Source organism: Cryptomeria japonica, chromosome 10 (genome assembly GCF_030272615.1).
Source record: "Cryptomeria japonica chromosome 10, Sugi_1.0, whole genome shotgun sequence".
Lineage (NCBI taxonomy): Eukaryota > Viridiplantae > Streptophyta > Pinopsida > Cupressales > Cupressaceae > Cryptomeria > Cryptomeria japonica.
The window spans coordinates 322,740,768-322,757,959 of NC_081414.1; positions in this window are offsets into that span (position 1 = coordinate 322,740,768).

The window sequence follows — 17,192 nt, forward strand, 5'->3', positions numbered from 1 at the left end:
TCATTTTGTTCATTTTCTATTTTGATCTAGATTTGGTTTAGTTTATCAGCTAGAGACTTTTTTCTATGAAAGATTTTTCCAAAGGAGATTTTGTTCCATCTTTTCACATTTCCCTTTATTTTTTCAGCATTTAGACAACCTATAACATAACAATGCTATCACAAGGGGCACTCCAGCATTTCTCAATTAAAATTTTGAACTTGAGATAAAAAGTATACATGATTTCATATTTAAAAGGAAATGACACATTATTAATATTGTCATCCGAGTTAGGAGGAGAGAATTGTGATCTAATCCTATTCTAGGAAGATCAGATAGTAAAAGAAGTGACAAAATATCCTAGTTGTTAGAGATTAAAAATTGATCCAATTTAACCTGGATAAGAAGGATATCTTGATTCCTATTAGACCAAGTGAAAAGAGAACCTAGAAGGCCAATATCAACTAAGCCAATTGCAGATAAGAAGATAGACAGATCCACCATGCTATTAGATAAAATACCAACATCACCTTTCTTCTTAGAGGGGAACAACAAATAATTAAAATCTCTACCTAACATCCAACAATCTTTAGGGTAGTTCAAAATATTGGAAGCCAAAGAATTGCATAAAATAGCTCTTGACAACTTACTATTAGGGGCATAAATGTTTAGTAGAGTCTACTTCTTGCCACCCAACTTATCACTCATCTTGACAACCAAAGAAGTCAACAATTGGTCAAATTTTGTTAATGATATTTTGAAAAGTTCCTTCGCTAATTTTGGTTTCTTGTACAAATAAAATATCCTTTTTTTCTCAATCAAATTACTCTTAGAATATGTTGTTTAGTGGGGATATTCATCGGGCTCCAATTTCCCAAGAAAGAATCTTCATATTAATGCCATAAAATTAGTACTAACCTTAGTTTTGACAAGGGAGATATCACTAGACAAAGAGCTCTAACCACATAATTTTTTTTTATTATTATTTCAAAGAGGACATCCAAATTTTTTTTCCTCCCACTAGCAAATTCCTTTGTATACTTATCTCTATTTATAGTATATCTCTAGGAGGGATGAACATGCTTACCATCACCCCTTACATCTGCCTTATTTTACTTTTTAAGTTTTGGACACTCACTTGAGTCCATTCCTTATCTCAGTGTTCCTCCACAAAATAGATATTTTGATTGGATTGAGGAGGGCTGGAAGAAAAATTGAGTAGTGCAAGGTTCTCCTTAAGATCATTGGTCCCGATATTAGACTTTCAAAGTCTTCTCTCAAACTTAGACCATGAATTCTTATAATTTTTTCTAGGGACCATTATAAATGCCTTCAATTTGATCATCTAAACCATCCATTTCTCACTCTAATCTTATCCCTCTTTACAACCCATTTGGATCTAAACTAGACCATCCTTTTTTAGGTCTAGATGATTACCAAAGATTTCAAATTGGCGATTTTGGGGATCCTACATTTCATCGATATTTTCATTCACATTGAGCACCTTATCATTATTTTTTGACCACACTAAGGGGTTAGCAACCTCCCGAAGAAGCTCAACAAATTTATCCTTAGCTGGTGAATTTATCCTTCTAGATACTGCCTTATATATTTGTTGATTCCTCACAAGCACCTCACTAGGGTCACTCTAAGGTTTCAAACTTGTTCTCTTAGTAGGTTGAATCCTTCTAAAAGGCTATCTGCTAAAATCCAAACTCAGATGGCCAAGTCTCTATAACTTTGATAGAACACAATGGTATTATTATATTCAATTGGTTGATTTCATGATCCAAACTTTGGTTTCAAAGTACAACACAAGTAGGGAGAACCATTTTAACTGGCACATTGACTCAAAGATGGGAGAAACTTAGTCAATATTTTTGCAAACTCGCTTGGTCTATAACCAAGAGGTGACTAAAGTTATTCGCTATTCCCAAGAAAATATTTTGATTCCAAGGCTCTAGAGTTAAGCCAACGATACATATGAAAGTTGGGGTTATAGTTCCCAGATCCATAGAAAGTCCAACCCTCGCTTCCACCTATAGTTAGATAAAAACATTAAAATGAGCACCATAGGCCCAAGGCCCTCCTGTAACAACTTTGATCAAATCCTCGTGGTTAACAAAACAGAAAAAGAAAAGACCATTAGTCATAGCAATAATTTTAAAACTTCCTTTCAGTTTCCACACCGAATCATGCCAACTTCTAATCTAGCCAATATTAGGTCTAAAAGCAAAGAAGTTATCTATTAGGGAGAGTTTCAACTTTATGATTACAACATTAAGAAAATCATCTGAAACATCAATCTCGAGGCCCCATACCATACTCAAAGTCTCCAAGATATCCAAATCTTTACCCTTATCTAACTGAGATTTTCCTCCTAGCAACTTGTCAACAAATGAGACTTGGTCCTCCTCTTCAGAAAAAGAGCCTAAATCATAAGGTCAAGCTTTAGGGGAACCTACATGCTTTTCTTTTAGGGAACTTAGAGACTTTTGCTTTTGGAAATAATCAAATTGCGCCCAGAGGTTGGGGAAGCACACTAGAGGCCCCCACTAGATTTTCCCATCATTGAATCTGACATGAAACAACACCAACAGAGTAGATGACAGAAACCCTAAACTCTAGTAGAGTAGCGAATGAAATTCATGTTGCGAGAACTAATATTTATTGTTGAATATTATTTTATTTTCAATTATGATAAACAAAATAATCTACTCAAATTTAAAATAAAATTTTATAAATAAATTAGAATAACAATTCAAGACATAATTATTAGTAGTTACATCCAATAAAGAAAGAAAAATAAATGTATTTTTATGTTTTCTTCAAATACAAAATGAATAATTAACTAAAATAATGAAAATGATGTATAATGAAGTATGATTTGAAATCTTGACATAAAAAATGATCACACGTAGCATTTGTTTGCATCAATATTTCAGATCACACTCCATGATCCATCATGAGGATGAATTTTTGGTTTTCCACAACTCTCTCATCCTAATGATGGATCATGGAGCATGATTAGAAACATTGATGCAAATAAATGCTACATAATTGAATTGAGAAGCACAACACACTTTAATGTCATTATAGATTGTGGAAATCTTATGTCTCTAAATTATCACACGTATAAATCCATATATTTCATGAAATTAATAACATAGACTTAAAACTTTATATTATGACGAATTAATTTACTCAAATTTTAAACTACAATTTATAAATAAAAAGAGTAATTTTGTCATTTAATTTTAATGATATTTTAAAATCTCAAGTATATAGTTTAATTTTATAATCCAAAATCATTATAGTAGATCAATACATATAATTATAAGACATGTGAGTTGGTTTTACTTCTATCTTTAACTTCCCTTATAGAATTGCCAAAAGCAGCAAAATACAAAAGGAATCGTCTGAACCTCTGTAGCTTTGTAGCTAAAAACAAGAGAGTTGAGAGTTCAAAACAAATTCAATCTGCAGGTAATCAACGCCCATGTGACCAGCGACGAGGGACGACTATGAACCACGACAAATTGCAGTTTCAAAAGCCTATCCTGCCATTGACGCCTCCTCAATCAGAGTGCAGTTGCATACTAAATATATCCCAGTTCCATAGCGACAAATTCTTTTATCAAAGCTCGTGTAAACAAAAGAGAGGAGCCGTTCTCTGTCAATTTTCTGGATGACCATTCAATCGCACGGTGTGGCTTGGAATACCTCTCTCCTGACGATAAAGTAATCAATCACATGGCATGGCATGGCACCCAGATTTGGAATTCAGAAAGATACATTTAATGGGCTAGAAGAGCCCCTCTTTATGCTTCAATTAAGGTAGATGTTTAAGATACATTGAAGATGATAGGTTAGTTTGTAACACATGTATCTTGAGTTAAGATATCAAGGTTACATGATCTAAACATATATTAACAAATCAAGATGATTTATATTAGGAAGTTATAATGTAGTATTAATATTATTCTTTCATGAAGAGCTAGACATGGTAATTAAGTCAACTATCAAAACTGTGAAAGTTATTGTTAAGAAGTGCACTAATAGGATTAAACTCATTTTAGACATAAAATTTGAGATTTACAATTATATATTTAGATTCAAGGGTTATTAAAGAAATAAAATCATTGAAACTAATAACACATTTTCCACCTATAATAAAAATAATAATAAAGATAGCTAGATAAGGTGATTTGGAGGATATATTAATGTAGAAATTTCTTAAATTTGTGAAAGAAGGTGCGAAACATTTGATTTATTGACTAAAGAATTTGTCAGAATCCTTGAACTAGACACATTATGCACAAAACTAGAAGATTGCTTAACATCATGAGTTGGGTTACAAGAACATACAAAAGGAACCTAATTTATTTATTACGATATTCTAATAATTTTTTTCTATGTGGACGATATGATGTTGATAAGAAATAATGTGTTCATTTGATTACTAAAATGAACAACTAATTATTCACATAGTTCAATATGATATATTTGGGGTTACTTCAGTACTTTTTGACTTAATAAGTTTGGCAAGAGTAGCATAGGGTTTTTTCAGATAACATTGAAAGCGTGCTTAATAATTACTGATATTTTTTAGGATGGAGGCTATTAAATTTGCCAAATCTATTTGCTATCCTAGTTGGAAATTTTATTTAGTCTACTAGCAATCACCCTAATATATTATTTGTTGCTAGATTGGTGGTCATTTTCATTCACCAACAAGACATTAGTGACACAAAATACATAATATATATGTTAAGATATTTTGAGGGAAATCTTTTTTTTTAAGTCCGAAACATAAGGAAGATATCTTTATTTCTTTCAAATCAAATAAGCACATGGCTTTTCAAGAATTGAAATAGCATTTTTATATGAATAATAGATTGAATTAGCTCAAGCATAAAATCATGGTGTGGTAAGAAGATATGTTGGATCATTCATAAGTGATTAAAGATGTGCTAATTATTTTTAATGACAATCAAAATACTCTCAATGTTTTCAAAATTCTTATCTTTCATGTGAGAACTAAGCATATAGAGATCAAGTACCATTAGGTTCATGAACTATTAAAGATCCATACAATTTTAATTGAAAAAAAAAGAATTAAGTGGTAGATATCTTCCTGCAAAATATTGATGAAGAATAAGTTCATATTTTAAAAGTAGTTGTGTCTCAAAAATCTTATCATAAAAAGATGACTGTAAAGAGAAAATTCTCTTAATTTTTTACGAACTAGATACATGCTACACTAAAATGCTGCAGATATGGTGTTGTCATTGTCAAGAAATGATATGATTATTGATATAAAATAGTGTCATATGTGTGTTGGCATTTATTGTTCTAGATATGGAGTAGTGTGTTATGTGGTAGATATGGAGCACTGTGTTGATGTGCACCTATGACATTAAATGTTCATGGTTCGATGTCAAAATGTGTGAGGCTTTGAATTTCATGGTTGGATGTCAAAATATGTGATACTTTTAAGTTCAAGGTTGGATGTCAAAATGAGTAATGGTTTGAAGATCATGATTGGATGCAAATATTCCCTTGATACAACTCAAGTATGTGGTGTCAATTTTGGTGTATCTAGCTCAAGAGGCTATACCAAATTTATCTATAGTTGATCATATGGTTTTTTAGTTTGGAAGTAAAAGGACGATGTGTGGTATATATATCTTAATATTTTAGGTCACACATGTCAACATAGTTGTTTCTCAGGCATATAAAGATAACACAATTTTTTTGCTTATCACGATGTGTCAAACAAAATATTTCCCACTTCATTGCAATTCAATATTATCTCTTGAAATTTTGGGGACTTGATCCTAGTGTCTTTAACTTAATTATCCTTGAGTTCTACTTGTGTCGGTGTACCTCAAGTATGAACCTAATTTTTATACCTTAACACTATGTTTTTCAATTTGTCTATGTTACTTTGTTCAATCTCAATCTATTTGCACTAGGTATATTTATCAAGATAATGTGAAAGAGGGTTATAGGAAAATCTTTGAAGTTCATATGGTACATGTATATAGCTGTCTTGTTGACCTAGAATATTTTTGCTTATGCTTGATGGTTTGTGTTGGCATGGAGGTGCATGCTAAGGTGTTTTGGGTCCTATTTATATTTTGGTTTGGGACACAATTACTTCTCATCCACTGTAGAAGTTATTGGTCCAACCTTTGGTTGTTGCATGTTTCATGTCTACACATTTCATCTCAGTTGACTAGGAGAAGGTTGTTTGAGCATGCACCATTGTTTTGTATATTCATACCACTTTGGAAGATGTATTATGATATCTTTTGGGACCATTATAACCTCCCATTGATCCACAACATTCTATCTTTCTTGGCTTATGTGTTTTGTGGCTAACTGGTGTTATTCTACATGTCTTATCTTGATACCAACCTAATTAGTGTTTTGAAGGCTTGTATAAGATATAAATGAAAGATCAAATCATGGCCATTTGTGTGGTTGTTTCATGCTATGTGGAAATGTGCAACAAAATGCCTTGGGTGGGTGCAAGAAGTTGAGTCCCACTTTTGGGCAAAAAGTGGAAGTGTTTTCCATATTTTTCAATTTTTTGTCAATTGATGTCAAAATTTGAGGTACTTAGAGTTTGAATCTGAAAAAACTTTAATAATAGAAAATGTAGTACTCAAAGTCTAATTTTCAAATATGTAATTTATTTCAATACCCACATGGTATAAATTGATTTTTAGTAGGCATATTTAAAAACCACTTTTTCAAAATGCCTATTTCAAGACCATACCACACATGTGTACGACCACCATATTTTGATGTAAATAAAAGAATGTTTGCAAATCCTTCTGGGAAAAGATACCTAATACACCAAATATTGATGGGAATATTTTTTCTTATTTTTTTATTGAATATATTTTTTTTAATTAATGTTTAATTGACTATAAAGTACATTTTCAAAACATCTGGTGTACGACCACCATAATTTGATGAAAATTTCATATTTTTTAATTTTTTTTTTAATCTTCAAAAGAATTCTATGTAGATTGATGTCATATAATTTATTTTCAAAAAAACCTAAAAACAAAAAAGTTATTAAAGTTTTACTAAACCTCACTATTTTAGATTTAGGTACCACTTTTGATTAATAAATAATGCAAAAATAGTAAAACTAATCATATCACCATGAAATCTACATTTTTGAAATTAGGACAGTGAGAACTCTAATGGGTTTTTGTTTCATCAAAAAATACGATCATGAAGACCTTCAAAAAATTACGGCAAGGCAGAAATATAGTATTCCAATGCCTTTGCCATTTTTTGGAGGTCCAAGCATAGGCTTGGTCCCACCAAGCCTAACCCAAAGCCAAAACCAAAGCATATGTGTGTTTCTCGCTCCATCTTTTATGAAACGGGCGCTCCTTATTTAAAATTCAAAAAAGGAGCACCCGTTTTGAAATTTATAGCACTTTAAAAAATGTGTGTCCGTTTCTAGAAATTCGTGCACCTATTTTTCTACAGTGGTCTAATCCTAAATAGGCACCCATTTTTCAAAACGTGCACCCCTTTTATTTTTATGGGTCGGGGCTCCGAACCTAAACGGGTGCCTGTTTCTTAAAAAATGGGCACTCATTTCTAGCAGCAAACTTTTTTGCTTGCAGACCTTTGCGGAATTGAGACCCAACTTTTTGCACCCACCCTCTTATTCTTACTAGAGGTAGTGAGCCAAAGGTAGCTACATTTGAATAGACCCAAAAGTGTGTTAGAGGTAGTGAGCCAAAAGTAGTTAATGTGGTCATGTTGAGTTATTGTTGTGGAAGTTAATCATTTATTCATGCTAATTTTAGGTTGAATCCTCTTTTTGTCAATTTTTTAATCATCAGGGAGTGGTGAATTTCATTTGGTTGGAGTCATAAAATTGTTATTTAGTGATTAGTCGCTTCCTTGGGTTGTAGTTCTAAATAAAATTTGTCATTCTATTTATATTTTTGTGGGGCTATATTTAGATAGTAGATCCAAGGAGCTTGCAAACCATGGTTTTTCCCTTATAGGATTTTTCACGTAGATGTAGTGTGTCTTATGCAATTGTGGTTATGTGATTCATTGATGTTGATCTATTTTGAGTTAGAGTTTTAAGTTTGTGTTGAAGGATTTAAGATTGATTCATGTCCCCATCTCATTAATTTGATATATCTAAGAACTGGTATCAGAGTCAATTTCTTTTGAAGAAGCATAATAGTTTGAAGAAGATTCATGATGGTAAAAGAAGGATCTCACAATGAACCTCAATTTGATGGAACAATCTACACTTTTGGTGGGATAGAATGGAATCCAATAAAAAATTGTAAGGTTTGGTGTTTGGAAATATTTTGAGAATAATTAATACAGCTCTCCTTTTGATCCTCCAACTAATCCTATATAAATAAAGGCATATAAAAAACTGCTAAAATAATGAATTCTATGTTTTGTGTATTAGTTGACATTGATCTTATAAAGGTAATGCACTACTATAGTGTTAAACATCTCTACGAGAAGCTTAGTGGTATTTATGAAGGTGACACTAAACTCAAGCAAGCCAAGCTACAAATGTATAGAGGTAAATTTGATAACCTAAGAATGTCAAATGATTAGGATATTGCTAGCTATTTTCCTTAACTAGATGAAGTTTTTAGTGCAATCAAAGGTGTTGTAGAGGAATTGAAAGAACCAATTGTACTAAAAAGGACACCCAGGGATCGTCTTAAGCCTTATAGCCCTAAAGTGTGTTCAATTGGTTCAGATAGAGATTTAAACATTTTTTTAATAGATCAAATATTTGGTGCACTCCGTATATTATAAATGAGAGAGTCTGACAAGGAAGATCCAAAAAGACAAACAAATTTTAAAGTGGGAAAAACAAAGATGAATGAAGAATCTGATTAGATCGATGAATTTGATGAAGCAGATGAAAAATTTGTTAGAAAGTTAAAGAAGGGCATTGGAAAATACAAAGGTAGGTTATCTTTCAAATGTGTTAACTATTGAAAAGTTGTCTATTTTGCTTCTAAATATACATAGATAATTAGAAAGTAGCAACAATAATTCTAAAAGAAACAACTCCAAAAGGAGTTTCTATTCTAAATAAACAAGTTATTACTCTACGATGATGAGGAATGTAGTGCTCGTGATGGTAATAGAGAAGAAACAATTTTCATTGCCCTAAATGTAAAAAATAATATTGTTAGCCTTGAATTGTTTTTTGAACAAGGCCATTCTCAAATATTCTAATCCTACTAAGATGTCTTGCACTCTATAAGCTATCAATAATACTTAAAAATCTATGATTGTGTGGACTTCCTTCTATGCAAACAAAGAGGAAAAATATTAGGTGATTGATAGTGGTTGTTCTAACCATATGATAGGTGAAAAAATTAATATTATTAGTCTTGAGAAATTGAATGGAGGTACAATCAGATTTGGGGATGACTCCTCTACAATAATTTGTTGAAAGGGCACAACAAAAAATGTTGGAAATAATGAAACAAAATGTTTTCTCTATGTTAAAGGTCTCAAGAACAATCTATTTAGTGTAATTCAAATGTGCAAAAAAGGATACAATCTCATTTTAAATGGTAAGGGATGTGAAATTAAGAAAGAAATATTTGGAAGATTAGTGGGAAAAGAAACCAAGACTAAAAGAAATGTATATAATCTAAAGGAAGATATTCGAAGTAACTATGTTCTAAGACAAGAAAGTTAATGATGGGTATGACACAAAACAATGAAACACATTAGATTTGAGAATATTGTAAAGATAACCTCTACACATGGAATCAAAGATATGTAATCCTTGTCAAGCCCATAAACACCTTTTGTAAAGAATGTCAGATTGGGAAGTAGACAAGTAGAACATTAAAGGCAAATAAATTATCTTCTAAGAAGCCTTTGGAACCCATACATATTGACTTGTATAAACCAACTAGAACAAAGAGTCTTCAAGGTGAAAGCTACTCCATGTCACTCATTTATGATTTCTCTAGGATGATTTTGATTAAATTATTGAAAGAAAAATAAGTTTTTTAGCATGTTTAAGATTTTCAAATAAATGGTTGGAAATGAAATGAATACTTTAATCAACTATCTAATATTAGATAGCAGAGGTGAGTTTAATTCAAACTAATTTGAAGTTTTTTATGAAGCAAATAGAATAAACATGCATCTATTTTCTCCTTGAACTCCTCAACAAAATAAAGTAGTAGAAAGAAAGAATATAACTTTTCAAGAAATAACAAGAAAATGATGTAAAATAAAATCTACTTGATATGTATTGGAATGAAGTATCACATGATAGCATAGTCTATATTCTTAATAGAGGACAACTAAGAGAAAATAGTGGCTAGAGTCATTATGAGTTATGGCATAGAATATTAGCCATTATCAAGTATTTCAGAGTGCTTGGAAGTAAATATTACATCAAAAGAGATGAAGAAGATTTGAGGAAGTTTGGTTCTAGATATATTGAAGATTTTTTTCTTGGATACTCAACTAGGAGTAAGGCATATAGTTGCTCCAACAAGAGATTTAGAAAGATAGTTGAAAGTAGAAATGGCAATTTGATGAAGGATTGCATAAAAATACATGTGAACCAAAAGGATATGAATCTGATTAACTTGCATGTATATAAGAAAAAGAAGAAACTGATGAAACAAAAGAAATACTAGAGAAGCCTCCCAAAAATCTTACCAAATATGTTGAGTCACTCAGAAGACAAAATAATTGGAGATAAAAATGAATAATTGCATACTAGAAGAAAAGTTACTACACTTAGAAACAAGTGAATTTTTGTTTTTTTATCAAAGATAGAATAGAGAACTATTAATGATGCTATCAAGGATGAAGATTGGATACAAGAAATGGAAGAATAATTGAATCAAAATGAGAAAAATTAAACTTGGGAATACGTTCCAAATCCTACAGACTAGAATGTAATATGAACAAAGTGGGTATTTAGAAAAATATTAAATGAAGATGGAAAAGTTGTAAGAAACAAGGAAAGGCTTGTATGTAAAGGATATTCAGAACTTCAAGGAATTGATTCTGAGGAGACATTTTCTATGGTGGCTAGAATTGAAGCAATAATATTTTTTTTCATGCTTTTCCTATTCACAAGAACTTTAAGGTATATGAAATGGAGTCAAATCTACATTTTTGAAAGGTGACCTAGAAGAAGTCTATATTGAGAAGCTTGATGTATTTTAGCTATCTAAGGACATAAAAATGATTTGATTACTTAAGAAGGTATTGCATGGACTCAATTAAGTTCCTAGGATTGGTATGCAAGACTAGACAAGTACTTACACCAGCAACAATTAAAGAATTGTAGATATTAATCTTTATATAAAATTAAGGATAGTAAAATTCTTATTGTTGTTGTGTATGTTAACAATATTATATTTAGTGCAGATCATGCAATGTGTGAGAAATTCACTAAAGAAGCTCATAAAGAATTTGAAATGTCTATGTTACATGATTTATCATTCTTTCTTCGACTATAAATTCTTTAGTTGAATGATGGTATCTTTATCTCTCAAGATAAATATGTTAAAGAGATGTTGAAGAAGTTTGGTATGGAAGATTTCAAACCAGTGAGTACTCATATGGAAAAAAATTATCATTTGACCAAAGATAATGAGTCACCTTAGACTTATTAGACTAAATATAGATCAATGATTTGTTAATTACCATATCTATAACATCTAAAATTTATATTATTCTTATGGTATGTTTGGTTGTCATATTTAAAGATAATCCAAATCAAAATCATGTGAAGGTAGTCAAAATAATCTTTAGATATTTAAAAAGCACTCAAGGCTATAGACTATGCTATTACCAAGTGTAATGCTTTTTACTTAAGTGCTTATACTCATGTTGATTAGTCTCATAGTGTTGATAATAGAAAAACTACCAGTGGTGGAGCCCTCTATTTGATAAGTAGATTGGTCTCATGATTTAGTAAGAAGTAAGACTTAATGCCCCTATCAATAGTAGGATCAAAGTATATAGCAACAATATCTTGTTGCACTCAAGTATTATGGATGAAATTAATCTTGAAGGATATCAAGATAACAAATGACGAGCCCATTCCTATTATTGTTTACAATACGATTACCATTAATATTTCAAATAATCTAGCTATGATTTCTAGAACAAAGCACATAACTATCACTTTCTAAGGGAAAATGTTGTAGCGAAACAAGTGAAGTTGGAATATGTACCTACAAAGGATTTGGTTACATATTTACAAAATATCTTTTAAAAGACACATTTGAGTATCTCATATTGAAATTAGGGAGTTTTGCCACTCCTTTTTCCAACTATATGCATAAGTTGGTGCATCTTGAAAAGGGTGAGCAATTCAAGACATATATTTTTCTTGGACTAATGAGGGCGACCACTCAAGGGGAGTTGGTAGTGGGTTATTTCTGTCTTGGTGATAATGCTTTGCAAATTATAATGAAGAATTGTTACCCTTTCCCCTTGATGTCAAAAGGTTGGGGGACATTTTGGTGCACAAAGTAGGTGTTGTCATCAATGATAGAGGGGGATATTGTTGTAGATATGGTGTTGTCATTGATGTCAACCCATGATATGATTATTGTTATAAATAATTTATTTGTGTTTTTTGCTATTGATTATTCCAAATATGGCCTAGTGTGTTATATTGCAAATATGGAGCACTATGTTATTGTCAACCTATGACATTAAATGTTCATGGTTGTGTTGGTAATGCTTCTTGCTACCCTTGATCCTAAGAGAAATTGTAAAACCTAAACCATGGGATTGATAATTTAGGTTGACTATTTCAAACCCATCTATAGACTAAGGACAAGAAAAGACAACAAAATAAAGCCAAACAAGCCTTCTTCACTTTGAGATCCACCAAACTCAAGAGGCTATTCCTAATTCATAGATATGTATATATACCAAACTCATAAAAAAAATTAAAAAATTATAGACCTCAAAGAGTGGATAATTCTCAGATTTTATGAGTAATGAGTCTTTATATTTCACCATTCTCTAGCATCAATCCCATACTTCTTGAATAACACTAAGGATAAGACTAACCTATTTCTTCACCTAGCAACATGAAATTAAATGATGTTGATAATTTAATTTTTGTTTCTAAGAATGTACAATACTTAGAATAGACCAGTGCCTACTTTCGGGCCACACAATCAAGCATAAAGATATAATAGATTCCTACAAATAGTCTCATGTCTACCAGTAGGACTCATATTTGCAAATAACTTATATTAACAAACTGTCATATGTAGTCATGAAATTATACCTATAGATCCATACCAAATATTCAATATTACAGTTATATATTTAAAGCCCTCTATTTTTCCTTGAAAGAATGCATAAAACATATAACACAAGATTAGGAAGGCTAAAATGAAAAACTCAAAATAGCTTATAAATTGAGTTCATATAAAAATAAATACATGATGATGGAGATAATTTCATAAGTCAAAAATAACAATATAAACTGATACCATTCATTTATATAAAAATTCATTGCATTCCAAAGATGATATCAATGACTTGAAATTAGCATTACTCTATTCTATCCCTTCTTGAAACCAAAAATCATAACCCTTAACCTACGACCATGATATTCCTTTCACATGAAAAGAAATGCAACAAGCATCCAATCATTTACAAGTGGCATCATTTTACATGCTATTGATCCACTCCTAAAAGAATATTCCCCTATTTAAAAACTAATAGCCCTTACTTTGTCCTCAAGAAAAAATGTTTGGCCACAATGGAAAGATACATGAGAGCTTTGGTGTAGATACCAAAATGCTTCTAGAGAAGCATATTACCTTTTGAGTCATGCCATTACCACACAACTATGACAATAAGTTTGGAGAGTCCCCAGGATGCAAGATTCTCACTACATTCTCTAGTAGGGGATAACTTTAAGAGTTATGACCAAGTAGGCATGTCTAGCTCAAAAATCACACTCCCCATATTTTCACTCAATATTCTCTCCACAACCCAATCTTCATGGAAGGAAGATGAAAATTGGTAGCGAGATTGGAATATTTTTCAATTGTAGCTGGGGCTCACAACTACACTCAAGGCTTTCAATATCCCTCTAGCTACCTTTGGCAACTTTAATACCACTCTGGATACAAGGTATATTGTTTGTATGCTTTATGTTAATCCTTCTACAAATATTTTGTGACCTAATTCTTTGAAGTTCATCAAGCCAGTTTTCCTTATGAAAAAAAATATCATCACCTTATATGCACTTCATCTCGCAACCTCTGTAGGCAAAAGCAAGAACACCTAATAGAAATGATCTATCTTTGAAGATACACTCATCTCTCAAGACTTGGTGATGAAACTTATGCATAATATAATTTCCCTATTGAGGAATATGACTATAAATGATTAATTTTTCATCTCATTTAGTTGTCTTCTTTTTCAAACTTTGAATTGACTACAATTAAATATAAATTTTACACACTATTATAATTTTTATTCATCCATATACTACATCAATGTGTGTGAATTGTACCTTTCTACTATTTCCAAATATAGAATACCTCAAAAAACATGCTTTCCTTCTCAAATGGTAGCCATAATTCTAACATTTGTACATGACTCACCAAATTTGAAATTTCTCGCATCAACATTGTTGGGATTTTTACGATTTATTGAGATACTCTTGGATTTTTGGCAACAGAGTTAATGGTCCTAGCTTGTCATCGATCCTCGAGACCCTATGAAAGATAATAACTTCTCATTGATTATCAATTATATGCTACCCTCTACATTCTCGTCTATCAATATTCCTCTGTGCTTGGCAGAGTCAAAAAATATTGACTTGTCTTCATTGACACTCCCTTATCCAACATGGCACCATATGATAGAAAACAACTCATTTAATTCTTCAAATCTTCCATAGAATATGAACTCTAGAGCTCTTTCTTAGTCCACACATGCACCAAATCATTTAGTGGGGACCACCCCATATTAACCTTCACCACCTTTGCATGCTTAAAAAATTCTCTATCTCTTTTATGTGACACACGATAATGTGGGGTCAATGTCTAATTCTATATATCATTTATGTTACACCCACATACCCACAAATTGTTCATGGAATTATATCATTATACCGTGGGAGTGCAGGGTCAATGTTTTCTTTGGAATCTTCTTCCCTTTCCTCCCCACATACCCACATACCTGCAAACTAACATGGGAAATATTTATCAGCAATATGGGGGTGCAAGGAACCACCGTTTATGTCTTAGACTTCAACCCCTGCATACCCATGTTGCAACATTAGAATCACTAAGGAAAACTGCAGGGAAGTGGGGTAAAGTTATGAAGCTGATTATTGACCACGTGGGAAAATCAAATCATAAAAATGGGTTAAAGGGATTTGTGATCTAAATTTAGGAAAATAAAACAAGGCCCTAGGGACAAACCTAACCAACCAATAAAAATATGATAGGGAAAAAAGAAAGGGTTGGTTAAACAACATGGACATAAAAGTCATGAAAGTGATCCCTTTTAAAAAATGAAACTAGCTTAAAAGGTCAACAACAAAATAGAAGTAAGGCTAACCAAAGATAACGAGGGCTTATTCACCTAGCCAAATTTTTACACTTGGTTAGTTTATTTGATGCAAGAGTATCCTTGGTTCTTGACAATATTGCATCAACCAAAAATATTTCCTTTCTGTTTTTCTTTTTGTTTTGTAGTTTCAGTATTTCATTCTGCATTTTCTGGCATTGGCTCACCAGATCTTGAAGAGTTGGATTTTCTCTTCAGGACTTGATCATCTACCTTATTCCCAAACTATGGACCATTTGGATCATTTTTTGGCAATTTATCGCTATCGATTTCCAAGACAATTTTCTGGTACCAATTGCCTGGACCTATTTGCATTTGTAATCTATCAAAATCTACCGAATCCCTTCTGTAGATTACAAAGCCCTGAGTGTTTATTTTGATTTTCCTTGGCATGTGGCCAACCTTCCCTTCGATCTACACTTCATCCTTTGGATTTTTCAGTTTTTTGAAGGAATTTCTTTGGTGGAGGCTGACCTTGTTGTTTTTACACATTAGGTCTTGTTCTTCGGCATTTGATCCTTTTTTGGGTTGACCAGATCCCCTTGGATCGTATAAATTATTGTAATTGAGCATTAGAATAGAGATAAGTTAAGATATAGAACATAGAAGATAGATCTTAAGATTTGAGGTCCCGGTTGTGACCTGTTCTATAATTAAGCATGTTGTAGTAGGCTAGTGAGATGGTTTCTGTAACCTAGTTGTTACCGGTTGATTTTAATCAATTTTCATGATATAATACATTATGTTCTACATTGCCTCCATCATATCCTTGTGTTTCCATTATGGTTACTCTTGTTGACCAGTTCGGATTGATCTCTTTGAGGTCCTTCCTAACCGGTGACTGCACCATTATCTTCGATAAACCAACTTGAGAAGACATAAAATTAACAGTCCTAATAGATTGGATGTCAAAATGTGTGATGCTCTAAAGTTCATGGTTGGATGTCAAAATTTGTGATTCTCTGAAGTTCATGATTAGAATTCAAAATGACCAATGCTTTGAAAATCTTGATTGCATGTCAAATATTATCTTGATACAACTCAAGTATACTATGCTAATTTTGGTGTCTCTAACTCAAGAGATTGTATAAAATTTCTCTATAGCTGAAGATATGGTTATGTGATTGGAAAGTAAGGAAAATGAGGATGTGAGATTTGTATCTCTATCATTTTGGTTCAAAAATATCAACACATGTATTTTTTAGGCATATAGATTTAAGGCAATTTTTCTAGGTATCACGCTGGGTCAGAGGAATGATTTGCACTTCTCTACCAATATTATCTCTTGCAATTTTTGAGAGTTGATCATAATGTCTATAATTTACTTCTCCTCGCATTTTAGGTGTTATCTATATGGCAAGTATGAACCTAATTATTATATCTTTTGATTGTGTTACTATGTTCAATCTTAGTCTTTTTGTGCTAGATCTATTTATTAGGATTATGTGAAATAAGGTTAAAGAAAAGTCCCTAAATTTATATGCTACCTCCATCTACTTTTAATATTAAGTTCCAGTCTATCTAGTAACACTTCTCTACCAATATTATCTCTTGCAATTTTTCGAGAGTTGATCATAATGTCT